This window comes from Rhipicephalus sanguineus, unplaced genomic scaffold (genome assembly GCF_013339695.2).
Source record: "Rhipicephalus sanguineus isolate Rsan-2018 unplaced genomic scaffold, BIME_Rsan_1.4 Seq11740, whole genome shotgun sequence".
Taxonomy (NCBI): Eukaryota; Metazoa; Arthropoda; class Arachnida; order Ixodida; family Ixodidae; genus Rhipicephalus; species Rhipicephalus sanguineus.
Genome location: NW_023614440.1, coordinates 11,371 through 38,789, shown reverse-complemented (window position 1 = coordinate 38,789; position 27,419 = coordinate 11,371). Strand labels below are relative to the sequence as shown.

The window sequence follows — 27,419 nt, the reverse complement described above, 5'->3', positions numbered from 1 at the left end:
AAACGCACCATGGGTGAGCGTACAAAACCTGCAAAAGTTTTCTACAGCTACTACTACTACGCGATGCTCCTCACCTTTTCTGAGCGCATCGCTGAAGCAGATGGGAGCCAGTGTGCCAGCGGAGGAGGGAGGTGGCAGCAGACGAGCTGGAGCAGCTGTGCGGTGAGTTGGATGTGGCCATACCACCAGACTGAGTGCCGCCATTGCCAGCCAAGCCCACAGAGGTTTGCGGCAGTGACAGCAGGACTGCGAGTCGGCGTGGCACAGGCAGGCACCCACGTGGAAGCGCCGCTAACCGGCCCGTAAGATGAGGCGGAGGAGGGCGGCCATGCGAGCAACCAGTGACCAGTGCTGCCCGACGAAGCCTGGAGGAGGCGGGACTTCCCGTGGGTGACGGCCACTGCCTTGGCCACGCCCAGCTGCTGCACTTGCAGGGCCACAGGGCCGTGGCTCACCTACAGGCAGGTAGGAAAAGCCAGTCCATCAGCAACATTGCTACTGCCACTAGACTTACTTAAAGCTCTTAAAATTCGAAATTCAACACCTCTTGAAGATGGAAAATAATTCCGGCCTTTCAATTAGAAGCTACGCTTATCTATGCAAAGTGCCGCACCTTCAAGGGCCTATCTGTGTACACCCGCATTTCTGTACACTCGCCAGCGCTGGGTTTTTCGCGAATTGCTGCCAGTGAGATCTGTCACTCATAGAAGCTTTGCTTAATAATGGAGGAAACATCCTACCGGCGGCTTATGTCCAGTGGACTCGGGGTTGTGGTAAGTGGAGTCCTCTGTGGGGGCGCGACCAGGGCCCACTCAGCAAGCAGAGGGCTGGAGCCCTGCCCGCCGAGAAAGGGAGGCGGTCCACCAGGGACCATGGGTACCTGTTGCGGTGCACACAACCGTGGGCGCGGTGAGCTGGGGGCAGGGATTCGCGTGCCCATCTGCTGCTGCTGCTGCTGTTGAGGCTGTTGCTGCTGTGGTATTGGCAGCAGTGCTGACGAAAAGCCACCACTTGACGACCTGCAGAAAGCACTAAGTGAGGCTACGGCAGCAGCACCCACTATGTAGGTAACAGAGAAGCTGCTTTTCTCAAATGAACTGACAGTTGGGCGAGTCGGTACTGATTCGTCATTCACTGCGCAACACTAGACACGGACAAACAGGATCATGGCATCTCAATATGTCCATGTTTTTAGTTACCACCAGGTGTGCTTGCGACGATGATGTATTTAATAAACCAGTTGCAAGTTTTGCACTCATGTTGTTTCGGTCTTCTTTTCGCCAGCGGCTAGTGTTGCGCAGTAAATGATGAAGTCCTTTTCTCCACCTGCATGTCAGTGGTCTGTGCTGGACGCATGTAAGTTAAACCTGCTTATAATGAACCTCCATATAACGAATTCCTGGATATAACAAAGTTTTTCTATTCCCCACCGTTACTCCATAGAAGCACATGTATTTGAGACCTCTACGTAACGAAGTGGCAGCGGGAGACCCCTAGAAATAACGAATTTTCCCCGATAACGACCTAAAGATTTTGGCCCAAATTTTGTCATTTTTGCGCGAGCAGCAACCCAAAGCACCTTCTCCGCCGCGACGGAATGCGAAGCGGCGGCGGCGTGCTTGGCGTGCTCGAAGGCACGGCGACTGCGAGGCGAGAGCACGTGTGCGTCCGTGCGAGCGTGCGCGAGGCGGGCCTGCATCTCTCAACCCGGCGAACATGCCACCACAGGCCCGCGGGCCTGACCTTTCCCCCTCCCCTCAAACGTGATCCCACCACTTGCTGCAGCTGGCCTAGCCCGCCAAGCCGGCACGCTCCTTTTTGCGAAGAGAAAAAGAAAAAAAAAAGAGTTTTTTTTTTTTTTTTTTTTTCAGCGCGCTGGCAGCGCCACTCTTTGGTTACTGTGCAAGTCTCTGCGCTTCACTTCGCTAACCTGACACTAGGTGACACTACTTAAAAAGAAAAAGAAAGAAAAAGGAAAGAAAAAGACAAGAGAAAGGGGGAGCTGTAAGCAGCGCCGTTGGCGCTGTGGCTTTCTGCATTCTCCGTGTCTTTCTTTGTTTGTTTTCTTCGGTACAACGCCATCGTGTTGCTCGCTCTTCGTTTCCGACGCCTCGCGCTTGTGCGAACCGACACGCGGCCACGCATCCAGTAGCCGTTGTGACAATCCAAGGATGAGTGCTTCGACGAAGAAACGCAAGATACTGACTCTTGAGGACAAAATGGCCATCTTGGACGCCGTTTCTGGAGGCCAAAAAAGAAGGATGTAGCTGCCAAATTTGGCATCGCAGCTAGTAATTTGTCGACGATTTTAACGCGAAATATGCGATTCGCAGCGCTGTGGAGCGTGGCGCAGACAGCAAAAAGAAGAAGTTGAAGTCGTCAACATACGCCGACGTTGACAAAGCTGTGTTCACATGGTTTTATGGACATGCAGGCACGAAAAGTACCCATCAGCGGCGCTGTTTTGCAGCAAAAGGCAAGGGATTATGCTTGCATCCTGGGCTGCGATGATTTAAAAAGGCAAGTAACGGGTGGCTCGAAGGTTTTAAACACAGGGTACGGGATCGTGGCAAAGTGAATCAGTGGCGAGTCCTCCTCTGCGGATAGAGATGGCGCCTACTTGTGGAACCAACACAAACTACCGGGTATTTTAGAGCGCTACGAAGCGTTGGTGTGTACAACGCTGACGAACGGCGCTTTTCTACGAGTTGCTTCGAACCGTACCTTATGCTTAAAGGCGACGTCTGCCACGGCGGTAAGCAGAGCAAACGTCGTTTGACTGTGCTACTGTGCACAAATGCAGACGGAAGCGACAAGCGAGTTCCGCTGGTCATCAGCAAAAGCGCCCGACCTAGTGTTTCAACGGAACCCACAGGATGCCCGTAAAATATGTGGCGAACACGAAAGCCTAGATGATGCGCAACATATTTAGTGAGTGGCTGACGGATCTCAACAACGACATCAAGAGGCAAGGACGCAAGATTTGTCTGCTCAGAGACAATTGCCACTGCTCGCCACGTAGAAGGGCTCGAGCTCTCCAACATTGATCTAGAGTTTTTACCCGCGAACTGTACATCGCTCATCAGCCCCTTGACAAAGGTATTATTCACAGTGTCAAGTGCTCATACCGTCGGCGACTAATCCAAAAACTGCTCCTGACATTCGTTTGCAGCGAGATACGAAGGTGGACATTGTGCAAGCAATTGAGATGCTTGAAGCGTCCTGGCGAGAAAACAAGTGCTGAAATTGTTGCGAATTGCTTCTGCAAGGCCCGAATCTCAAAGAGGTTCAGGCTGAGGAAATCGACGCCGGAGAGGAGGAGCCTTCATGTCCGCCCGATCTCGCGAAGCTTGGATTTCGCTGCGCACGAATGGAGGAGCCCCGGACGATGTGCAGATTTGTGATTTTTTTATATGCGGACAACTGCGCTGTCACAACTGAGGAGATGACGGATGAGGCTCTGGCAGAAACTGTTTGAGACCGCAGTGACGACAACGGACCTTTGGAGGACGACTCGGCACGCGCTTTGCCCTCCCCGTAGGAGGTGCTGGACGCCATCGACCTTTTGCGCCATGCCGCGGGCTCGCTGGATGATGACGGAGCAGCATTGTCTTCATTGATGTCGTACGAACGGTCAATGCTGTTGCCATTATGAACAAACAACAGAGCAAAATCACGCAGTTTTTCACCGCGAAATAAATGTTTGGGTGAGTTCTGCCTGTCAGTTACTTTTTTGCTTACTTAAGCTTTTCTTTTTTCGAATTTTCGTGCTGAACCCTCATATAACGAAATCCTCTTTATAACGAAGTTTTTCGGGAATTTCTCAATTTCGTTATATCCAGGTTAACTGTCTGTTTGTGCTCTTGCTGAACGCATGTATGTTGTAGTCAACATACAGAAGGCCGGTCCTCACACACATCAACACGCTCTTGAAATGTGTGAGCCGGTCCTCGTTACGATTGCATGCAAAGGGTTATCCATTCTAGATTTACAAGAGATAGGAATTGGTTCTTGGTTATTTATTTATTCAGAAAATATACTGTTTAAAAGTGCTTTAATGTCAGTGTTGCACCACTCATGCCTTCCCAGTAAAATAAATTTTAAGCAATGTAAATGTGTTCCAATGTTATTTTATTTAACCATTATTTCAAAATAAACATTTTGTTGATAGGTAGTGGTAGTGTGTTGAGGTTTCCCTTTTATCTAGAGCATAATTTTTGTGCTATCAACTCAGTCATTTTAACCTACATGCTCCACATATATCACCCATGTGTGCAGCTTTTAAAAAACCTTGTTTCAGTCACAATGCAGTACAGTTGAGCCCGACTATAATCGAACACGTTTGTATCAAATTATCCCGTATATCGAACAATTTCTAAACACGGTAAATTTACATTGAGAATATATAGCAAAAGTTACTGTTACATCGAACGAAAATGGCAACGACAACCGATATATCCAACTCCATATGCCCCAAAAGTGCCCAGCAAGTTGGCGTCCCCTAGTGGTGGTGGGGAAAACTGCTGGCGCTACCTACAAAAAGTGGTTTAGACCCGGCTGTGCACGGGCGAACACACCCCTGCGCAAAATGATCCTGGCCTGCTCGCAGCGCTTATAGCCAATCAGAGGCCTGCGTGCTTTCTCCGAGGCGCGGAGGCGGTACAAGTGAGCGCCATTTTTTTTCTTTCTTTATGCTTGCGTGCCTGTCGCTGCCTCTTTTCCTCGAGTCCTCATTCAGCGTGGTCCGTGCTGGCAGTGTTGCCTGTTGGCGCTCTGTGAACTTTCTTGGCGCACTGTCGTCATGGCTAGTGCAAGAGACAGAATTTGCCTCTTGCACTAGCCATGACGACATGCATCTTGTACGCGACGTCGCCGCGCGTACAAGATCCGCGTCGCCGCCGCGTACAGATCGACATTCGACAAGTTCGTCAGTGCAGACGATGATGTCGCCATCACCAGCTACAAGATGAGGACTACGTTGCAGACATCGTGCCGACCACGAGCCAAAGCGACAGCAATAAGGAAATTGACGATGGCCCGTTGCCTACATCCTCCGAAGTGATTAGTGCAATTGCATTGGTCCGGCGCTATTGCATGAATATGGAAGGCTGCTCCGACTCGCTGGAAAACGTGGAGGCGTGCGTGCTGTCTCAGGCAGCGAAGTCGTTGAAACAAAAGAAAATCCAGGACTATTTTGTTCCAAAGTAGGGCACGCAAGTAAGCCACCAGATTAATAAAGTACTTTTCTTATTGGTATGTGCCTTTGTGTCATCAAATCCTACAGCGGGCCTATATCGAATTATGCCATATATCGAACTAATAAACGTTTTTTGGCGAGTTCGATATACCCGGGTTCGACTGTACTGTTTATAGTGCAGATGTTCAAGACTCCGGCAACAAATATTAGGAACGATATACACTATATATGAAAGTACATACAGTGAAAGCTCGTTAATTCACAACTCGTTAATTCGAGATGGTCGCCGCAGTCCAGTCCGCAGTCCAGTCCGCAGTGCATAGGAGACCATGTGTAAAACGACTCGTTATTTCGAATAGAAATTGCTGCCTCTGCGGATGATCCGAAGCGAGCGCCGCCGATCGTCAAACACCAGTGGAAGCTTTTACGGACAAACGATAGGTGGCACGACCGGTTTTTTCGAGTTTTGATGCTCGGTGCTTCAGGTGGCCTCCGAGCAAAGGGCGAGCAAAGTATGGCCTCCAAAATCACGGGAGCAATTTTGTTCTGTCGCCTTCCCGCTAGCTGGCGCCACTTGTACTATACGCGGGACGCTGAGGCAGCGGAGTGGCGGAGTAGTCCTAGGCCGTACCCAGCGGCGTCACTTTGTTGTTCGAGCGCGTTGTTTGTTCACACCGTCAACGCCATCTTATTCCGCATCAAAGTTGCAAGATGCCGCGGGGCAAGCACTACTGTGCGAAGACTGTCAAGGAGAAGGTGGAGATTTTGTGAGAGGTAGACCAAGGGAAGTCAAACAAATATGAAATTGCAAGGAAGCACGGCATACCTCCGATCACGTTGTCAACATACATACGAAACAGGACGGCCATTGAAAACGCCTATGAAGCCGAGGATTTTGGCGCCAGTCGGAAAAGGCCAAGGACAGCGAAATTCCCAGAACTGGAGTCAGCCTTGATCTGGGTTAAAGAAATGAGAGCCCAGATTATCGCATTGAGCGGACCTATCATCATGGCCAAGGCAGCCGATTTCGCCCTGCGGTTGGACATTGAAGACTTTGTCGCCTCCGAGGGATGGTTTTCATCGTTTCAGGGTGCGGCACAATCTCATATTCCGCACGTTATCCGGCGAGGCAAAGGAAGTGGACGCCAAACATGCGCTACTTGGAGAAGCGACACCCTGCAGCAGTACTTGGAGAGCTACTTGCCACAGGATGTGTTTAACGCTGACGAGACCGTTATTTTTCAAGTTGCAGCCAGACAAGACGATCACCTACAAGGGAGACAGCTGTGCCGGCGGCAAGCACAGCAAAGAGCATATCACTGTTCTAGTCGCCGCAAATATGACCGGTACGGAAAAGGTCCCCCTTTTTGTGATGGCAAAGCGCACAAGCCACGGTGCTTCAAAACATTCGGTCACTCCCGACAGAGTACACCGCAAACAAGAAAGCCTGGATGACAGGTGACCTATTCAGGAAGTGGCTATTAAAATTCAACAGGCGAATGGAACTGGGTGGCAGACGCGTTCTTCTTGTCGTCGACAACTGTTCGGCGCACAAAGTCGACGCTGAGCTGAGAGCAACAAAGTTAGTGTTCCTTCCAGCAAACACGACTGTGGCCCTACAGCCAGTGGACCAAGGTGTGATAAGGAATATCATGTGCTTTTATAGGCGTCACATGCTGGAGAGAATGATCTTGTGCGCGGGCGACAGGAAGGACTTCGGCATTATGCTGCTCACTGCCATGCACATGTTGGTGCGCGCATGGAACAGGTGACGGCGACCACAATAGCAAACTGTTTCCGCCACAGTGGATTTGCAGCTGGAAGTGCGCAGGATAGTTGTGACGTCGGGGTGGACAGGGCTGAGGAGCTCATGCTAGTGGCATTGCGCGGCACTCTTCAGGGCATAAGTTTTGCCGATTACGTTGAAGTTGACACCTGTGCATCGGTGTGTGGTGCCCTGACTGATGAGGACATTATCGTTCGAGCAGCCAGTGCGCAGCCTGTTGCTGAAGAGCCAGAAGGTGAGGAAGACTAAGATGACGAAGCGCCTGTGCGCCAGTCAGCTTCTGAGGTGATGGAGGCACTTAATGTGACGCATCTCTTCTTCAGCTTTGAAGAGGGTGAAGAGGATTCCCTGCGCCGCGTTCGCACGCTGGAACAGAGAGCCGCAGCTCTGACATTCAGAGAAAAGAAGCAGATGGTCATTACCGACTTTTTTGGCCAATAAATATTTTTCGTGCCCCCACCCCTGAAATCCACCCATTTTTGCTCACTTTCATTATTTCGAATTTTGTTTAATTCGATATTGCTCAACGTCCCCGTGGAATTCGAATTAATGAGCTTTTACTGTATAACCACACCGCTAGCATCACTAGAATTAACGACACTGCAGGACGCCTTACTTGGTCGGCTGAACGTAGTTCCCGGGAAAAACTCCCGAGAGGCCCGTGCGCAGTGAGGTGCCCTTGAACCAGCCATCCTGGCACTTCTCTGTCACTGAATAAAGCTCGTTCTTGCGTAGTTCCAGTTCGTCCTCCTTTTGTGGTTTGTAGCTGTACAGGGCCACATAACTGCAAGAAAAGAATGTTGGCGGATGAGAGAAGTATAGGAACCCTATTAAATCAAAGCAGTATGAGATACAGTCGAACCCACTTATAACGATCCCAGATATAACGATCTATCGGTTATAACAACCATATTTCGGTGCGCTTATGATTTTTCTATGCTACCCATTTAATTGCGTCCACATATAGCGAACATTTTTCAAAGCCTCCTACTTTTACAACGAACACTTCAGGCACAGTCGTGGTAAAAATATGCCGTATACAAAGCGAAAAAAAAGTTAAAGCAGGCCTTCTAAAGCATGAGAGCACTCGCGCGTGCGCCGGTGCAGTTTACTCGTGATAAAGACACCCGAGATCGGCGAGCACCGCACGCGCTGCTTTTGGACACTACGAGCGAGGTCGCTCACTTTCCAGTCGTTTCTTCAGTGGCAGAATGGCAGTGGGGAATAAAAAAAGAAAGAAAGAAAGACAGAAATAGGAGTCAGCATGAAGCCTTGCGTCCAGCTTTAGCATGGCAACCTTTCCTGGCGCCTTTCTCTGCAGCTAGGACCGCCTACAATGAACCTATGCCTTGGAACGCAGGAAGCCATAAAATGCAATAAGCGATGACCGCGATAACTTTTCGGCGCTTAAATGTTTCACTGCGTCGACGTCACAATGTGCCGCAGAATGTCTTTTGTCTTTTCAGTAACGGCAGAGACCGGCCGATCAATGATTACGACTTCCGCGCGACTGCGGCGATTCCTTCACGGATAAGCATCAGAAGAGAGCGAGGGCGATGTGGCGGCCAGCGATGAACGTGCCATTATGATTTATCGCCGACAACCTTATCACAGTCATCTGCAGCTATCGGCTCGGCTGCACGTGCGGCGTAAACTGTTAGGAGTGACCGCGGTACAAGCAGTACAAGCGCGCGATGTCATTGCCGTTAGCAAGTTTGCCACCGCCGCGCCGTGCGAGATAAAGCGCGCGTCACTTCGTATAAACGAAACTAGCTCGCTGGTGTTGAGCGGCATGGGCACCGAAAAACGCCGATGCACTTACAGCGAGCGTATACAGCGTGTTTTATTAGGCGGCAACCCAAGCGCACCGTGTCTGTCGTGCAGGACCGTCAGAGCATTGCGGAGACGTACAGTGCGCGTTGCTTGCAAAATGCTTGTCTTCGACATGTTGAACGAACAGGCCGCTCACCGCACCCGCGCCGGGTCTGAAGTGAAGCGCGCTCAAAAGCGCACAAATGCAAGAGGCCCGGCAGTGATGCCGTGAGCCGAGTAGGCGACGCGCTGCACACAACTAGCCAGGGATGATCAGCTCCACGTGGCAATACCGCTGTTCAGTGAAACGGTGTTAGTTCTTCACAACGCGAAAAGGCCTAACTTCTCACCGGAGGAGTTGTTAGCACTTTTCAATAAAAATGTGCAGAAAAAAAAAGCGGCATGGTCGCTAAGTGCATGTTTTTGAGGGCGAGTCCATTTACAACGAACTACTGATACAGCTCAGACCACTTATAACGTAACCGCTTAGAGTGCAGTACCGGCTATAATGCGGTTTTTTCTGACTCCCATTTACCCTCCCCTAGAACTCCATGTATACGCATACCGCTTATTGTGCAGTACCCCGAGATGAAAGACCAGTTATAATGCGGCTGCCGGAACGTTCTCAGAGATGCGAGGGAGCGAGCGCGCTTCTCAGCGGAGATGCGCCGGCGGGGGACAGAGCAGCAACGGCCTTACAAAGGAGGAGGGGATGCGGAACAAAAGAACAAGGAGTGGGGAGAAAAAAAAAGGGATTGCGGAGGGGCGCAGCAGCCCGGCGCGGGTGCGTGGTGTGAGGAGGGCGAGCGGTTGCGTGGCCGACAGAGGAGCCTTTGCCCCCTTCCTCTGCTTGACATGCGCGCTTCGCTACGAACAGGCGCCCGCGTCCGCATCAAGAGCGCGTTACGGCTGTTTGTCTCCGTCGGGAAAATAGTTGCTTCGTCGTAGAGCGCAGATATTGCGCATGCGACCTCGATTCCCCCACAAGTAACAATGCTTTGAAACCCGATTGACCTTTTGCCTTTGCCACCAACAGGCGTACTTACAAGCTTGGAATAGTTTTTCAGGATAGTTGCCGCGGCTGTTCTCCCGACCGTGAACCGAAAGTGCGTTTCACGCGTGATGCCCTCGGTTTAGCTCGCGAGTGTGATCTCTTCTACTCCCGATCTTCGTGTTGTCAAGGGCAAGCTTCTCGCGACGGCAGGCAAAGTTGCAACGCGCACGCTAGGCCTAACAAGCGCTAGCTACTACAGTCGACTCCCGATAATTCGAAGTCGCTTAATTGGAATTATCGGTTAATTGGAAGTGGAGTGGGGGTCCCGTCAGTTTTGCATGCAGTTCAACAGGAAGAAATTCTCGGTAATTGGAAGCTAGAGGTCTGAAATTTCGGTTAATTCGAATTTATTTTCAATCGAATTCCCGGAGGAAATCGTAATGTTTGTTAAATTTCCTATTTTTGAAGTGCTAAACAACAATGCGTGTGCGACCGGCACCCAAGGGCATTGCAGTTGACCACAGCGCCGCAGCTCAAAGCGTCAGCTGATGGCATCGCAGTTGCATGCAGCGCCCCAGATCACGAAGCGGCTGCTCCGGCGGTTCCGGTTCAGGGCCTCATTGTTGATCTCGTTACGGTCGTGTGCGGACTCAGCGTTTCCACGTAACGAAGCCTCACGTGCATTTACTATGGCAACTCACGGGCCTTATCGGACGCTTGACTTGGCGACGAAAGTCAAAATTTTGAAAGAAGTTGAACAAGGAGGCACTGCCAAGCAAGATATTGCGCGGAAATACGGCATCAAGCCTAATACCCTGTCTAACATCCTGAAGAACAAGAACAAGCGCTCGGTACTGGACGCATTCGAAAATGACCAGTTCAAGATGTCTCGCAAGAGAATGCGTACCGGCGCCCACCCGGAGTTAGAGCAAGCGCTGCTCATCTGGATTCGGGAGGCTCGAAGCAACAGACTTCCTCTCAGCGGCGATATCGTTGCAGCGAAAGCGTCATCGCTTGCGATTATGCTAGGCATCGAGAACTTTGCTTCGTCCGATGGGTGGCTCACACGGTTCAAGCAACGCCACGGCATGGTGTTTAAAAGCGTGAACGGGGAAAGGGCTGCCGTCAACGCTGCAACATGTGCTACGTGGAGGGAAAATCAGCTTCGCAAATACTTGGGAGAATATCGGCCGGAAGATATCTTCAATGCCGACGAGACAGCACTTTTTTACAGAATGTTGCCCGAGAAGACGCTGACCTTTAAGGACGATGACTGTGCTGGAGGGAAGCGTAGCAAAGAAAGAGTGTCGGTGCTGATAGCGGCGAACATGACGGGCACTGAGCGATGTCTCCTGCTCGTGATAGGCAAAGCTGCTAAGCCTAGATGTTTCAAGGGTGTGAAAACGCTGCCTGTCGACTACGCGTCTAACAGGAAAGCGTGGATGACCGCAGACCTATTCAAGGATTGGCTGACAAAATTGGATCGCAAGTTCGCGTTATCTAAACGCAATGTATTGCTCCTTGTGGATCGATGCAGTGCACACATGAATGTGCCGCCCTTGAGTGCAATACGTGTCGCCTACCTGCCAGCGAACACTACATCGGTGTTACAACCACTGGACCAGGGGATCATCAAAAACGTGAAAGTACTGTACAGGAAGCATCTTCTTGAGCGGATGCTGTTGTGTATGGACAATGCAAGTCAGTATGAGGTGAGCCTTCTCAGTGCTATCCATATGCTGGCGCGAGCGTGGGGTCGCGTAAAGGATGAAACCATTGCAAACTGCTTTAGGGGCGTGCGGCTTCATTCCAAGTGGTGCAGATGATGACGCGTCTTGTACAGTGGGGGAAGAAGACACAAGTGAGCTTGACGTCGACGGTCTCCTGCCAGCTCTCGGCGACGTCCCTTTCGAGGAGTACGTTGCCACTGACAGTTCGGTAGAAACGTGCGGTGCACTGTCGGACGCTGAGATCGTGGAGATGGTTCGGCCCAGCGAGCCTAGTCACGAAACTGAGGTTGACGACGACGCCGCCGCAAGTGAGCCACTACCGCGGGCTGCTGATGTAGCCGCAGGCCTTGCCCTCGCGCAGCGGTTTTTCACTGCTGAGAGCAACGCCGAGGAAGCACTCGGGCACATATACAGCCTGCAGGACTTGCTTTCTGCTGCAAGATTCAGCAAACAGAAGCAAACGGCAATCACAGATTTTTTCTCATAAACTGCTTTGAAATAAATGTATTTTTTGTTCATTGTGGTTAATTAGAATTCCGCTTAATTCAAAGTGTTTCGCGGTCCCCGTGAACTTCGTATTAACGAGAGTCGACTGTATATCAGCGGCCACGGACTACAGAAGTTGCGGTTTGGTGCCGAGTCAATGAAACATTTTGCAGTTGTTGCATTTAGAAGGGGTGACTTACATCTTTTAACGAAAACGCAGGCGTGTGAAACACTCGAGTGGTGGTTCGTGGTTGCCATTGTTTTCGACAGCGCGCACGCACAGTGTGTTACCGCGGCGACTTCCTGTTATGGCGCATTTTTTTCCGCGTACGTTATGTCGGCACCGCAGGTCCGCGGATGCTAACCGTTCAACATTTTGAAATGTAGGATCCCAACTTTCATCCCAGTCGCATGCCTCGATAGTCCGGATCGCGCGCCTGCCTGTTGGTCATGTTTTGCATACGTGCAACCTTTCAAAATGTTGTTTTGGTTATAGTGCGGAACCGCTTATAGTGTGGGGATATTCGCGACTCTGGCGACTTACGTTATAAGCGGTCTATGCTGTATAACGACCAGTTTTCGTGGCACTTTCGAGTTTGTTATAAACAGGCTCGACAGTAGATGTTTTGTGTGAACACTAGGGGTGTGCGAATATTCGAACTTCTGGAAGATAAATAGTCATTGTCCGATTTTTCATACTCTCTAGGTACCGCAAAATCATCCGAAAAAACTAATTCATGCTATTTTATTCCGCTCAAACGGTCAAATCGCCCCGGCCACGTCCAAAATAGCTTTAATGCTTCCCAGTACACTTATCAGACATATTGGTGCGCGCCCGGGCTCTCGTAAATACGTTCGGCACCTGCCACGAACCCCGCTTAACTACATGCCAACCGCCAAGTGGAAATTTGCATCTCGTGATGACTGCAGCTGATACCAGCAAAGCGCAAAATAGATTACGGCTCTCTTGCACGGAGCATTCGGAAACGACGTGGAATGCAAATACTGAGGCGGAAGAGTGGACAACTCGTCCGGCCTTCCCCGATGCGTGTGCACACATAAACGATGCACACACGCATTGCCGAATTGGCCGAATCTCCACCGATACGCAACATTTGCTGCTGCGTGAAGTCGATCATTTCTAGTCGTGTGCAGCACATCGCCAACTAATCTGACAGCGTCACTACCGGGGCGCTTGCTGTACCATACGAACATGTTTGTCACGAAAGTGTTCGTGATGTCCACTCCATTCCTGACCGCACTGGGCGCGGCGATGGCAAGCTACATTCGTTCGTGAAGGCAACACGCCTGTACGGTGCACTTGGCCGTTTCGCACAAAGAGGCAGCATAAACAGTGGTGCGGCATGCGCAGGGCAGGGTTCCCCTTCAGGGGTGGGCAGTGGCGTAGACAGGGGGGGCGGGATTTTTTTTTCCATGGCATACAGAGCTCAAAATGACACTCGATCATGTTTGCCTGCCCGACCCCCACTTGAGATCAAGTAGGTGGCCCCCCGAAAAATTTCTGTGCTCCTGGGGGTGGAGGGGGCGAAGGTTCATACCAGACCCCCCCCCGTGCACACGCCTATGCAACCACTGCACTAGGGCACATGCACTACTGAGCAGTTAGCTAAGATGGTTATCATAAAATTTGTGCACGTTTGCCACCTGTCACCATCACACCTCCTCCGTGCATTTCCGGTGCTTATCCATAAAGACATCGCCGCACTGCGCCATGACAGTGGCCCCTTCAGATTTTCGATATGCTTCACCCCATCACACTTGGGCATTGCATTAAAGCTGCCTGTCGGCCTCTGCTACGGCCGCAACTGGATTGGCTCACGAAAGCGCTAGTTCGAACCTACGGGATGATAGACGCGGCAGAAGTGAGGGCTTTAATTAATGCTGTTTCGGACCTGAAATTTGGGCAGAAAGTACGAAAAAACGGACGCCGAAGCATTTCTGCGTCCGAAATTTCAGATGCTCTTATACATTGACGTCTATGGGGCAAATTAGGAACTCCGGGGAGTGCGCCCTTGTCTACCACATTAGTTTGGCCTAAACAGAAGTTGAAGGAAGAGGAGAGGTTGAGGAAGTAGTGTCTTTTCCTTTTGCATGTTAAGTGTTGTTGTCAACACCACATTGGTTGCACCAAATCATGTAAATAAATACGGCCTTGCCTCATACTTGATATGACAACTAGGAAACACTACCCCTCCAGTGCTTCACCAACCTAGCCAAAAGAAACGTTTTCATGTTGCTATTTTATAAGAATGTGCTTAGAGATCCTCTGCAATATTTTTTCTGTAATTTCGTTTCAAAATATTTAAAAAATATTTGACAAACATTTGACAACTATTCGAAAAATATTTGATTCAATTCGCACTCACATTATAATATTCTACTTCGCTTTGCACTCAAAATTTTGCTACTCGCACAGCTCTAGTGAACACCCAATAGTAGGCTCTCACCAAAAAGAGAGGGAGAGGGACTGCACGTCTTCAAGGCAGGCTTGCATCAATGTTTCATGATGGCATGTTTGTAATGAAGGACGCTTTTCTGTGACTGAATATGACATACTTTTGACCATTTCATTTTCAGGAAATTACGAGAGTCGGTTGGATTACCATGATATCCTGTGTTCTTGTGTGTCCAGTGTCACCTTAAAGCTAGTTACTACGTATAAACACTGTAATAAGCACACTTATTACGCACTGATACTAGAAAGAAAATATTCAAATGTAGTTCATTGTATCTGCGCTTGTTCTATCGAGATTAGACTGTACTACCGCAGAGCTGCTCATGCTATTGTTAACACACAGAGACGAGACCAGAAACTGGAGGTCACAGAGTGCAAGCAACCAGAAAAGCAGGGCCATCTCATTTCTGTTGTTCTACCTCACATTAGACTGAATGCTTATCTAGGCCAACGTACAAACAAGTGAAGCGTGACGACACGCATAACTAAAGAAGCGAGCTGGTAATGGTAAATATGATAGTAACACTAGGACCTTTTTTGCCAGAGCTCTGGTGACAAGCCACAGAAAAAAGTTGCATTATCTGCTGACCCAGATATACACTTTTAGGAGTTTGGGGGGAATATGGAGAGTATCTTTATGTTGCGACTTAAAACCAGTAAGGAGCCAGTAAGGAGCTAGTAAGGAGTCAAATCTGCTGACACTACTTGGAATTAAACCAACAACATCCATTTTGAACTTCACCGAGTGTTTTAACCAGCATTTCTCATTCTACATCTGCTACATTATTTTTAAAATGCTCAATGAAAAGTAACTACAGTACTAAGAGGTTATGCACACGGCTTCCTTTGAGCATAAAGAATGCACAAATATGCAGCACACACAAGCACAGACAGACTTAAACTGATCAAAAAAGGCTGACTGACGCAGACACATCAACCACTGCAAAAAAAGTCATGCCAAAAGGAAAAGTCGCCGGTCTTACAATGATGCAATGGTGGCATGTTGTGCTGGCTGCAATGGCTGCTGCTGCTGAGTCAAAGGTGCTAGCAGGGTTGCTGGCTGCTCCGGTGGAGGCAAGGGTAATCCTGGTGGATTCAGGGAAGATGCATCTCGTTCTTTGCGCCCACTGTGTCGACGCACCACCCGTGCAGACGACGGCTCACCTGAAGAGCCTTGGGATGTCACAGGGGCCGGCTGCGTTAGATAAATCCAGGAGACACTCTGGTCAAACAAACAAATAAGCGACAGACACCACAGCACATCCCATTTCACTGCCTCGCCCTCTCTTGGGAGACTGCCATATGGTTCACTAGACAAAGCAACATGTGTGACAAAGTAACAGATGTTCTGGTCTGATAAGGTTTACAGTGGCTGCATAGGCAGAGCATAAACTTGCTCTATGGTACTACAGCACCCATGGACTGAAACGCAAAAAATTAGGGCTAAGGAATGCACGAACTTTCATTTCCAGCATCTACAATTCGTGTCATGTCGGCGTAATTTTGGCTCAAACACATACACCAGAGCCAACATTACCTTTAGCGGCCAGATTTGCAGCAATATGACACGGCTATCACGGGCAAATTGCTCATAGAAGTCGTTACACTAAAAAAAATGATGCTGCATTTCAATTTGTAAGTACTGTACATACGAATGGTCATTTCTGAGCGTGGTGACGCATGATCACATGCCACATGTCAACACATGCAAAATGAAACAAGATTACAATGATTATAAGCATCCATCTTCTTAACCCCTCCATCACAGCACTCTCTCCCATCCTACATTTATGCAGCTTTTCCAAGCACAACATTTTTAACAGCAGAGCTGTTTAAGCTCGGGAAACAAAAATTATCACTATGAACCAGGCCACGCTCACTTCGTCCTCTTCATCTTCTGCTTCGCTCCGAGAACATGAGCGCCAATTTGTCCGGTGTGGAATGCAATAACTCTCAAGGAATCTAGTCACGTGACATGTTCCCGCCAAAATCACGTACTAACACTAGTCATGTGACATGTTCCCGCCAAACCAATGTTGTTTAAGCGGGCCAGGTTGTGGGGATCCGAGGCGCGCCCGAAGCCACTGCGCGGGCATTTCGAATCCTTTCCCTCTCCCGTTCTCCTGCGACGGCAAGTGGCGCCATTTTGCGCTACGCGCCGACACTCGTGGTGGCGCTGCGCGCGGTCGGGAGAGCCGCGAAATTCGGCGACTGACGCGCGGGCAGGCCGGGAGGAACGCTCTCTCTCCCCGGACGCCGCTGGGTAAGCACGCATTTTCCTTCCGGTCCAACGTCCCCTTTGGGAATCGCTGGGCTGTAGCCTGCCTGGGTGCCTCGGCATCCTTGCAGGCGTGTTTACCTCAGTGTTAGCTCCGGTTCGTACGTGAAGCCAAAGAGCGGTGCTAGTGCTCGCGCGCGGTCGTACCACGCCGAGTCGCACTTGCCGGAGGCCCACGCGTACGGAGATTGCCCTAACCTTCGCGACCAGGCCCAGTGGTCATCGCGAGGGTGCGCAGCATAGCCGCGAGGGACCTTTTCCCGAGCGGCGTGTCAAAGCTCGCCATTGCGAGCTGCGACGTGCTTCGCGGAACCCCTTGGTGTATCGTCCGCGCGGGAGGCCCTTTGCTTCCCCGTGCCCCGGGAGCGGACGTGTACAGTGTGTGTGTTGGGGTGCCGCAGAAGGCAAATAAAGTGTTTGTGTGTGTGTTAGCTCGAACACTGTGTTTATGCTGCGCGGCGCTCAACGCCTTTGCTAGCTGAGCGCGTGCGGAGCGGTGCGCTAAACGTAAGCAGGCGACGGTAGACGCGGCCCTGTGGCTCGCTAAGCCTGAACCCGCGGTAGTCTTCGGCTCCGGTGAGCATCGAGGCTACCACACTGGCGCCCAACGCGATATCAAAAGCTCATTAAGCCTTTGATTAGACTTAGTCGAGTCAGCACGCCTTTGCGTATCAGGCTCGCCGTGTTACCCGCGTTATGTCTGCTAGGCGTGAGTTTTGTCCGCTGTCGTTTTTAGCAGATACCGCTTTGCTCGAGAACAGGGCCAGTGCCCCCTTCGGGCAGAATCCAGCACCCTCCCCTGTCACAACCCCCAGTGGGGATGACGCGAGGCGCTATGTACCAGCTCCCAGTGGAGATGTAGCGTGTTGTGAGAACGGGGCCATTGCCCAACCCGAACAGTGCACACGGGCAAAGTGGACCGCTACTGCTCCCTTTGGAATGCACGGCAGTTCCATGTCACATCGCTCCCAATCGGCTCCCAACGGAGCTTACGGAGCGCAGGTCGGAAACGCGGCCTCAGCCGTCACCGACTTTTGCCCGCTGGCTGCTATGCAAGCAAGCAGCCAAGCTCACTTCGAGCGCGCGTCTGTACCGCTAGCCGCAAGCGGCTTAGCCATTTCACGATAGGCTGCCCCAAGCGGCGGCTGTGAACAATGACAGGCGCTCCCCGAGAGTGGCGCGACGCCGGCCGGTATCCCTTTTGAAGCCGCGCACCTTATCGAGCTCGGAGACAGTTCCCACCGCTCGAACGCGCCGTTAACGCACCGACAGCTTCCTTTGAAGCAGGTGCACAGACGCTGCTGCAAAATGCCGCCCAAATGATACAGGCGCTCACAGGGGCAGTCCAAACGCTTTCGGCTGTTCCGAAACGCACTCATCCCACTGTCATGTTGGCCGTTCCGACCTACAGCGGGTACGGTGATCTGCAAAGTGCACGCGATTACCTGGACTCCCTCACACGTTACCAGAGAGCCACGGGTCTGGACGATCAGGAGGTGCTCGGACGCGTTGTCCCAGCTGCACTGACTGACACGGCGGCTAGGTGGTATCGGCTTTCAAGCCCACCGAGCAGCAACCCTCGATGAGTTCCGCGCGGCCTTCCTGCGCGAATTCTTACCCGCTGACTACGAGAGTAGGATGCGGCGCGAGCTCGAGCTCCGCACGCAAGCTCCTGATGAGTCGCTTCAGGAGTACGTACGCGCGATGGAAGACCTTTTCTCTATCGCTGAGCCCAGAGCTTCGAACGAGGAACGCGTCGAACGGGTGATCAGGCAGGCGCATCTGACCTTTTCGGCCTACCTGCGCGGCAGCCGCTTCCGAGATTTAGAGGAATTGGCCGCCGAGGCGAAGCGCATTCAAGGCGACATTCTCGCCGCGCGCGCCTATCGCCCGCCACCGCCAGCCAGCGTGGCCCTTGAACCGCGCTGCGCGTGGGGAGGGGCCGTGCCCTCTCCCCAACGGCAACAGCCCGCCGGAGCTGCCTTTGCGGCTCCCGCTAGAAGCGGGCACAGTTGGGAGCTGAGCGATCGCGCTCTAGATCCCTACGCGTACGCGAGGCGCGCAGCAGCCTGTGGTGCACCGCAACTCGACGCGCGCGAGCAGGGACGCTATCCGACCCAGCGCATCGATGAGGGTGACACTCGTCATAACAGATCCTTTGATCAACAGGCGAACCGACCCCTGCCGCTAGAGGCTGCTCCTCCTCGGGAGAGGGGCCGCGACGGCGCATCTTCCCTTTCCCGAGACGGAATGCGCTGCTTCCGCTGCCGCGAGCGAGGGGCACATAGCGAGGGAGTGTCCCGTATCTAGGCCTCCTGTGAGGCAGGGAAACGGGGGCGCGGGTCGTTCGTGAAGGCACGAGCGGCCGAACCCTTGCTTCTCCCCTCCGCGTACCGGGCAAGCAGTCTTGCTGGTGCGCACGCGCCGTTTATTTCAGTCATTATTGCCGGCCGCGAATTTTCGGCGTTGCTAGACACGGGCGCGAGCGCTTCGTTGTTTGGCGAACAGGTTTTGTCCCGCTTGCGGAAGCACTCGGTGCGCTTGCGGGACAGCCGAACGACATTCACCCTCGCGAAAGGCGTTGGCCCCAGTCGGCTGGCGCCGCAAGGTTGACTGTCACATGGGGAGATCGAAGGAGACGCACGCGTTTCGTTCATCTTCCAGGGCTCAGTGTTCCTGTGATTCTCGGTCGGGACTTTCTCCTAAAAACCGGTATCGTTGTGGACATTGCGAATGGAGGCTATCGCGACGGACCTTTTTCCCAGCTCAAGCCGTTCATCAGCCCGCCGGCGTATACAACTGCCTGTGCAGTAGATGCGTCGGAACCGTGTCGCGTGCAAAGTTCGGGGGCAGGCCCCTGCGCTATGCGCTCGTCGGCTCAAAATCCCCATCGGGATCGAGCGGCACGACACGCAGAGGCTCCGCATCCTTTGACCGCCTGTGCGACTCATTTGGATGATACACAGAAGGCTCGTTTGTCGGCACTGTTACGCGAGTACGACGAGCTCTTCACCGATCAGCCGGGCTGTACTGAGTTGGTGAGCCATGCGATCGAAACTGGCGACGCGCTTCCTTTGAAGTGTAACCCCAGGCCCGTCAGCCTGGCCAAGAGGCAGGTTATTGACGGCTTGCTCGACGATATGCTTTCAGCTGGCATTGTTCGCCGTTCGTCCAGCGCCTGGGCGTCTCCAATTGTGTTGGTGCCTAAGAAAGATGGCAGTCATCGCCTGTGCGTAGACTACCGCCGTCTGAACGGAGTGACTCGTAAGGATGCCTATCCGCTCCCCACGATTAAGTCGACGTCCGATTTCCCGGACCCTCAAGGGACCGCGAAAACGTCCGGAAAATCGGGCAGTCCGGAAAAACGAACGCACGTGAAAACGCACCTTTTTGGTAGGTATTTTTCGCTGACGGAGAGGGTCACAGCCGGAATACAAGATTCCCATAGCAATTCAGCCAATGCATCGTTTAGGTGGCTCTGAAAAGAGCCGTTTATAAAAAAAATACGACGTGGCCGGCACTACCTCATAAGTCAGCACTTGGGCGCAAAGAAGTCGCTTATTTTCTTTTGCACGGTCCGCTTGCCCGCGATCATGTCTGCCTCAATTCAGTCAACGTCATGTCGCCGCTGTACACCAATGACAGTGTCATCAGTGCTCGCGTCAACTCCGAGCTCGTTGGCTGTGTAGGAGCTGGCTCTTCGTTCTCGGTGTCGGAGTCATCGGAATCCTCCGTAACTTGATGAATGATTTCGTCATCGGTCAACTCCGCACATAGCTCGAGGTCTTTGTCAGCGTCGGCGAAGCCCTCAAGGGTTATCTCGGCTGGAATCAACACGCCGCCAGCGCGCAGATCGTCGAAGGCAACGTCAGCGGATGGCAGTTCGTCATCGTGAGACTACGAGGTGGTTTTGTGCGCTTCGAAGGCGCGGACGAAGACGAAGGAGCAGTCGGTGCCATTGCTGTAAACGGCGAATCCGCTCGACAAAAAGCGCAGCACGAAACAGCTATGAACTCGGTGGATGCTGAAGGTCGGGAAACGTGATCACTGAAGGTAGCGCGCAGCAGCAAACGATCAACCGCAGACACGACCGCAGAGCTGGCACAGCTGACAAAACAACACGTGAACGAACACAGTGAGGTTTGGCTTGGCTAAGCTACGGCTGGCAACGGATTGACTCGTGCGGTTTCGAGGTTACGGCAGCCGCGGTGCGGCGGTGCTGCGATGCGAGTATGGTGGGTTCAAGGATATGAAAATGAAAACAACCAAAATGGCGGCGTCGGTGGTGACTTTGGGTCGGCGGTTAACAGTAAAAAGTCCGGGAAATCGGATGGCGAAGGTTATAAGCGTCCGGAATTTCGGACTTTTTAATACATTGACTCTACGGGGAACTTGACGGTGCCACAGATGAGTCAGGGAAATCAGGCATGTCCGGAATTTCGGGCGTCCGGGAAATCGGACGTCGACTGTAGCTCCATCGTAGGAAACCTCGGCACTGCGCAGTACTTCACCACGTTAGATGCCTCCAAAGGTTACCTACAGGTCCGAATGGATGAGCGTGACCGGTGCAAGACCGCGTTCACCTCCCACAGAGGGTTGTTTGAGTTCACTCGTATGCCCTTTGGTCTTTGTAATGCTCCCTGCGACTTTTCAGAGGCTCATGGACCACGTCCTCGGGGAAGCAAAGTGGTCATACTGCATGTGCTACCTCGACGACATCGTGATTTATTCACAAACCTTCGAAGAGCACTTGGCCCATGTTGCCGATGTGCTCGGGAGGGTGAGGGCTGCCGGGATGACGTTAAATCCCGCGAAAGCCCAATTAGCGCAGACTCGAGTTCAGTTACTTGGGTTTACGCTGGGCGAAGGCTCCATTGAGCCAGACCGGGAGAACTTCGAGCAATCCTCGATTTCCCCGCGCCCAAGGACGTACGCGGCCTGCGCCGCTTTCTTGGAATGGCCAACTTTTACCGGTCGTTCATTCCGTCCTGTGCCCGAGTGCAGGCGCCCTTGACCAAGCTCTTGGGTAAGTCTGCGGTGTGGCGATGGGGACCTGAGCAGCAAGAGGCGTTTTGCCATCTGTCTAGCGCCATTGCGGAGACAGCGCAGCTCAAGCTCCCCGACCTGACCAGACCGTTTGTTGTCCAGACTGACGCGAGTGATCTGGGATTAGGAGCAGTTCTCCTACAGGAATACGATGGCGTGTTGCAGCCGCTGGCCTTTGCCAGCCGCTCGCTGATACCCGCGGAGAAGAATTATTCCGTGACTGAGAGGGAGTGTCTCGCCATCGTGTTTGCACTGCGTAAGTTTGATGTCTACCTGGATGGGACGAAGTTCGTGGTGCAAACAGATCACAGCGCGCTAAGCTGGCTGATGCGGCTCCGTGAGCCTGCGGGCAGGCTGGCGCGCTGGGCTCTCTTAATACAGCATTATGACTTTTCAGTGCAGTATCGGAAGGGAGCACTAACGTGGTAGCTGACGCGCTATCCCGTGCCCCAGTGTCTACCGGGAGCCTGGATCCCGGTGCGACAACCCGCTAGCGGTGCCTTTGCGCAAGCAAGCGTCGGGGGCGAAACGGCGGCCGAGCCGCCGAGCGGAGAGAAGGGTGAGTGCGCCGACGAGCGAACCCTTCCGCGAGCAGGCAAGCAGCGCGCCGCGAAGCGGGCGAGAGGGTGAGCAACATGAAAGCGAACCCATGACGCCGACGCCAGCGGCAGCGATGGCTGCAGTCCTGAGTGGGAACGATACCAGGCTCCCCTTTGGGAGAATGGGAATCGCTTTCAGCAGACAAGAGCTACTGAAGGCCCAGCAAGATGATCCGTTTTGTCGCGAGTTGAGCGACGGTCTCAGGGAGACGGAGCGCCGTGACGCTGCTGGTAGTGCGGCTGGCGCAGGGGGACGGGAACCGGCGTGTGTCGCTGGGTCCCCCGCGGATACATACTTGCTGGACCATGACGGGCTCCTGCTGAAATACATAGCCACCGATGAGGAGTCCGTGGACCCGTTTAAGGTGGTTATGCCCAAAAGTCTGAGAGCCGCACTGTTGCGATCCTCTCACGACGAACCCATGGCCGGTCACCTGAGTGGCTCCAAAGTTTTTGCAAAACTGAGCAAGACTGTGACCTGGCTTGGCATGAAGCGTGACATTTTCCGCTATTGCCGTTCCTGCCATGTCTGTCAAGCGGTGAAATCAAGGGGTGGCAAGCCGCCCGGCCTGATGAAACCGATTGTCAGTGAGCGTCCGTGGCAAGTAGCCACCTGCGATCTAATGGGGCCGTTCCCCAGAAGCAAGCAGGGGTTCATACATCTGATGGTAGTCGTGGATCATTTTTCGAAGTGGGTGGAATTGTTTCCGCTTCGGAAGGTGACAGCGCGAGCGGTGCTTGAGAGGCTGCAGGAAGTGTTTTGTCGGTTCGGCTTTCCGGAAAGACTGATTACTGACAACGCGTCGTATTTCACCGCTCGGGTGTTTGGTGATACGTGCCGTTCCCTAGGAATTAATCACTGCACCACTTCGCCCTACCATCCCCAGTCCAATATGACGGAGCGAACCAATCGTACGCTCAAACCGATGTTGGCGGCCTTTGCCGAAAGTCAAAAGGACTGGGCAGACCATTTGAGTGAGCTCGCGTTCGCAGTCCGAACCTCCGAGAGTCGCTCTACTGGTTTCTCTCCTGCTTTCCTCAACTTCGGAAGGGAGTTGGCAAATCCGGTGACCAGTGTCATGCAATGCCAGCTCGGAGACGAGGAAGCACCAGCAGACTGTTCTGCTTACGCATCAAAGCTTCGGGACAGGCTTTGTCGAGCTCTCCGTAGAGCAAGGCAGAGTTTGGCAGCGGCCAGGGCTGCACAGAAGGCCCAGTATGACCGGAAACATCGCCATCTTTCATTTAAGGTAGGTGATCTTGTCCTGAAGCGCAACCACGCTCTTAGCGACGCGAGCAAGGGGTTCTCAGCCTCGCTCGCTCCTAAGTGGCTTGGTCCGTACCGAGTGGAGAAAGCTTGGACTCGCTCGCGTACTTGCTGAAAGATCCCCTTTTGGGAAAACTCAGCCGTGCCCACATCGCAGACCTGAAAGCCTTTGCGTCGAGGTCTGACGAGCTCCCGCCAGCGCCCAGTGGCACTGCGTGCAAGCAACGGGGCACACCCGGGACGGCGGACCGCATTCGGACCACGCACCGGTATAATCTGAGGAAGCGGTCACCTTAGTGATTTCGCGCCGGACGGCGGACTTATTTCCGCAACCGAAGGCCCTCACATTACTATCTAGCCTCAGTTGCCTAACTTCTTTACGGCCTGTGCTCGCAAAGAAGTCGGCCCCCGCCCAGTTTGCTGCTATTTTTGTGTGTTTGAGTGTTCATGTTTATACTTGATGTGTTTTTTCTTTTTTCGTATTTTCCGCGTATGGAGTGTCATTTTGTTTTGTTTGCTTTTCGCTGTTTTTTTTTCCTTTCGCCGGCGGAAGGGGTCGTGCATACTGGTGCTTACGCGGGGGGAGGACGACGAAGGACGCTTCGCGCCTTCCATCGCGTGGCGCGTTGGGAGAGGCCCGTCTTCGGAGCTGTGTGTGCGTGTGTGTGTACGTGCGTGGTGGATCTGTGCGTGCCCTGGAAGTGTGCGGCGTGGTGACGACACCATAGGAAACCACCTTCACCCTGTCGCCGTGGACCCTGGAGGTGTTCGGGAACCCGCTGACGTCAGGCGGACCGCCCGGCTGTGTCCTTGTCTCGGCTGTCGTCGAGAAGCCTAGCTGCCGTCTGCCTCACGGCTGCTGCGCGAGGCTAGCTGACATGGTAGCTGCGCCCGGCTCTCTGCCGACGCCGGGACGCCTTGCAGGATTACAGCAGAAGGACCGGCCGTCCCAGCGCGGTCTTTGGTCATCCAGCCTGGAATTCGGGACCTCCGAACCACCACCGAAGCGGCGTTCGTCGGACTCGCGGGTCTGTCGTCGACTAGATCGACGAGACGAAGGTGAGCCCGTTCCGGGCATGCGGACATCAAACAGGCCTCTTGCCTCGCACTCTGGCCAGCAACATTACGCACCGCCTCCCCTCCGCGCCGTGGACGCTCTCCCGTGTGAGCATCACGAACACTCGCCTTAATTTCTTTTACCCCCTTCCGTAGCATCATATTGTATAGTATAGTGTATTTCAAGTGTATTGTGTTATTATTTCTTTTTTTTTTCATTTTTTATTTGTAGAGTAATTAGCAGCAGTTGTGGGCCTGGGCTGAGGTTAGCTGTTGCTCATTGCATAACGCCTTTGCATGCATGGGCGACGACCGGCTGCCTTTGCAGACCGGTATAGGGTGATTTAAGGAGAGGAGGATGTGGGGATCCGAGGCGCGCCCGAAGCCACTGCGCGGGCATTTCGAATCCTTTCCCTCTCCCGTTCTCCTGCGACGGCAAGTGGCGCCATTTTTGCGCTACGCGCCGACACTCGTGGTGGCGCTGCGCGCGGTCGGGAGAGCCGCGAAATTCGGCGACTGACGCGCGGGCAGGCCGGGAGGAACGCTCTCTCTCCCCGGACGCCGCTGGGTAAGCACGCATTTTCCTTCCGGTCCAACGTCCCCTTTGGGAATCGCTGGGCTGTAGCCTGCCTGGGTGCCTCGGCATCCTTGCAGGCGTGTTTACCTCAGTGTTAGCTCCGGTTCGTACGTGAAGCCAAAGAGCGGTGCCTAGTGCTCGCGCGCGGTCGTACCACGCCGTGTCGCACTTGCCGGAGGCCCATGCGTACGGAGATTGCCCTAACCTTCGCGACCAGGCCCAGTGGTCATCGCGAGGGTGCGCAGCATAGCCGCGAGGGACCTTTTCCCGAGCGGCGTGTCAAAGCTCGCCATTGCGAGCTGCGACGTGCTTCGCGGAACCCCTTGGTGTATCGTCCGCGCGGGAGGCCCTTTGCTTCCCCGTGCCCCGGGAGCGGACGTGTACAGTGTGTGTGTTGGGGTGCCGCAGAAGGCAAATAAAGTGTTTGTGTGTGTGTTAGCTCGAACACTGTGTTTATGCTGCGCGGCGCTCAACGCCTTGCTAGCTGAGCGCGTGCGGAGCGGTGCGCTAAACGTAAGCAGGCGACGGTAGACGCGGCCCTGTGGCTCGCTAAGCCTGAACCCGCGGTAGTCTTCGGCTCCGGTGAGCATCGAGGCTACCACAAGGTACACGGGCTTAAGAGGGCAGCTTTCTCCTAGGGAGTACAAACACTAGCTCCGCTCCTGGTTCCAGCCGTGCACCACTAGTGCAAGCTGTGCACATTTTTTCCTAAGGCAGACAAGTCGAAACAGTGCAATGTGGCATGCAACCAATCTCACCTTTGACGATGCTGTGGGAATCCTGCTCGGGGAGGCTGCCTGACCACGCGGTGGTGAGCTGGGCTGCGACGTGACCTCAGTGCCTGTATTCAGCACCTCCATCGAATGCCGATGGGGAGCCTGAGGCTGGAGATGTGAAGGCAAGTGGGATAAGTCCTTGACTCATGTAAATGCTTCCCGTAGCATGCACAAGGTACAGAGGACAAAAAGGAAAGTCTATTGTTCTGCACCAACAACGTTTCCCTGATGTGCAGTCATTAGATGACAAGAAATTTGCAACGAGCAAGGCGAATCAGGGAAACCAAGTGGCTCACATCTCTTTTGTTTAATTGTAACAATACACAAAGCCACCATATTAACGAATGAGAAACTAAGTGTTCTATTTAAATATATAAACTGCAAGAAAAGAGGAGATGGCTGAAAAGACAACCTGTTGTTGGCAGGAACCGTACCTACTGCACTGCGCATGCATTGCCTTACCAACTGAACTTGAACAGCAGCTATAACTTGCAGCTATAACTTGCTAAACCATAGCCATACATGTGGCAACTACGTAAAACAGAGCTCTAGGCTAGCAAAAATTTTCCCAACATTTCTGTTTTAAAGAATGAGTGTAACCGCTATTTTATAGGCAATGTCACACCCAGTAAAACAAAGGAAGGAAGACAGAAAAAAGGGCGGAAGCATCCTCACTGTCTTACGCATCGGTTGCACACTTACATGTCACAGACTGCAGTCATGCCTGCAGTCTTTCCTTTACAGCTGAAATCAAAGTGTTCAGGAGAGAGAAATCAAGCCTGGGTCGAGATCTTACATTCCCATGCAGCGCCACAAATGAAATGAATGCCATGTATACTAACGTTGCTTCCATTGCTTGAGGCTGGCGGGTTGAGGGCGGAGAGTGAGTGGCGCTTCTCTCGGGGCTGGCATGCTGGCAGTGGAGGAGATGTGGATGGCGGCGTGCCAGGGCTCGGGGAAGAAGATGCGGGAGATGTCGTGCTTGATTGAGATTCGCCAGCTGCATTGTGAAAAACATGAAGCAACACCGTGAAGACAAAAGTATGGGAGCACTTATACTCGTTTACCACATAAGAAAAGAAATTTCAGCTCCGTCCACAGCCATCGCTCTCCCTCCCACAATTTGCATAAATGCTACATCCAACAGCACTTGCTCATTTTCGTGATATCAAGCACTTCTCAAGTATTTCAGATAGTTGACTTTCCAAAATAGACCCATATTTGTGTTGCTGGTTTTATGTCACGAACTTGAGCGTCCTGGTAAATTCATCGGGGATTCTGACATCGCTGCTCAGCCAAACTTTTCGAGTAATAACGACAAACCTTTAACCCTTTGAGG

At 52.7% G+C, this 27,419-nt stretch overlaps 1 pseudogene; it reads right to left on the bottom strand.

Annotated features, from left to right (window-relative positions):
• Positions 1–27,138, bottom strand: part of LOC119376320 (E3 ubiquitin-protein ligase SH3RF3-like) — a 41,759-nt pseudogene extending 14,621 nt beyond the window's left edge.
• Positions 27,139–27,419: the final 281 nt, after the last annotated feature.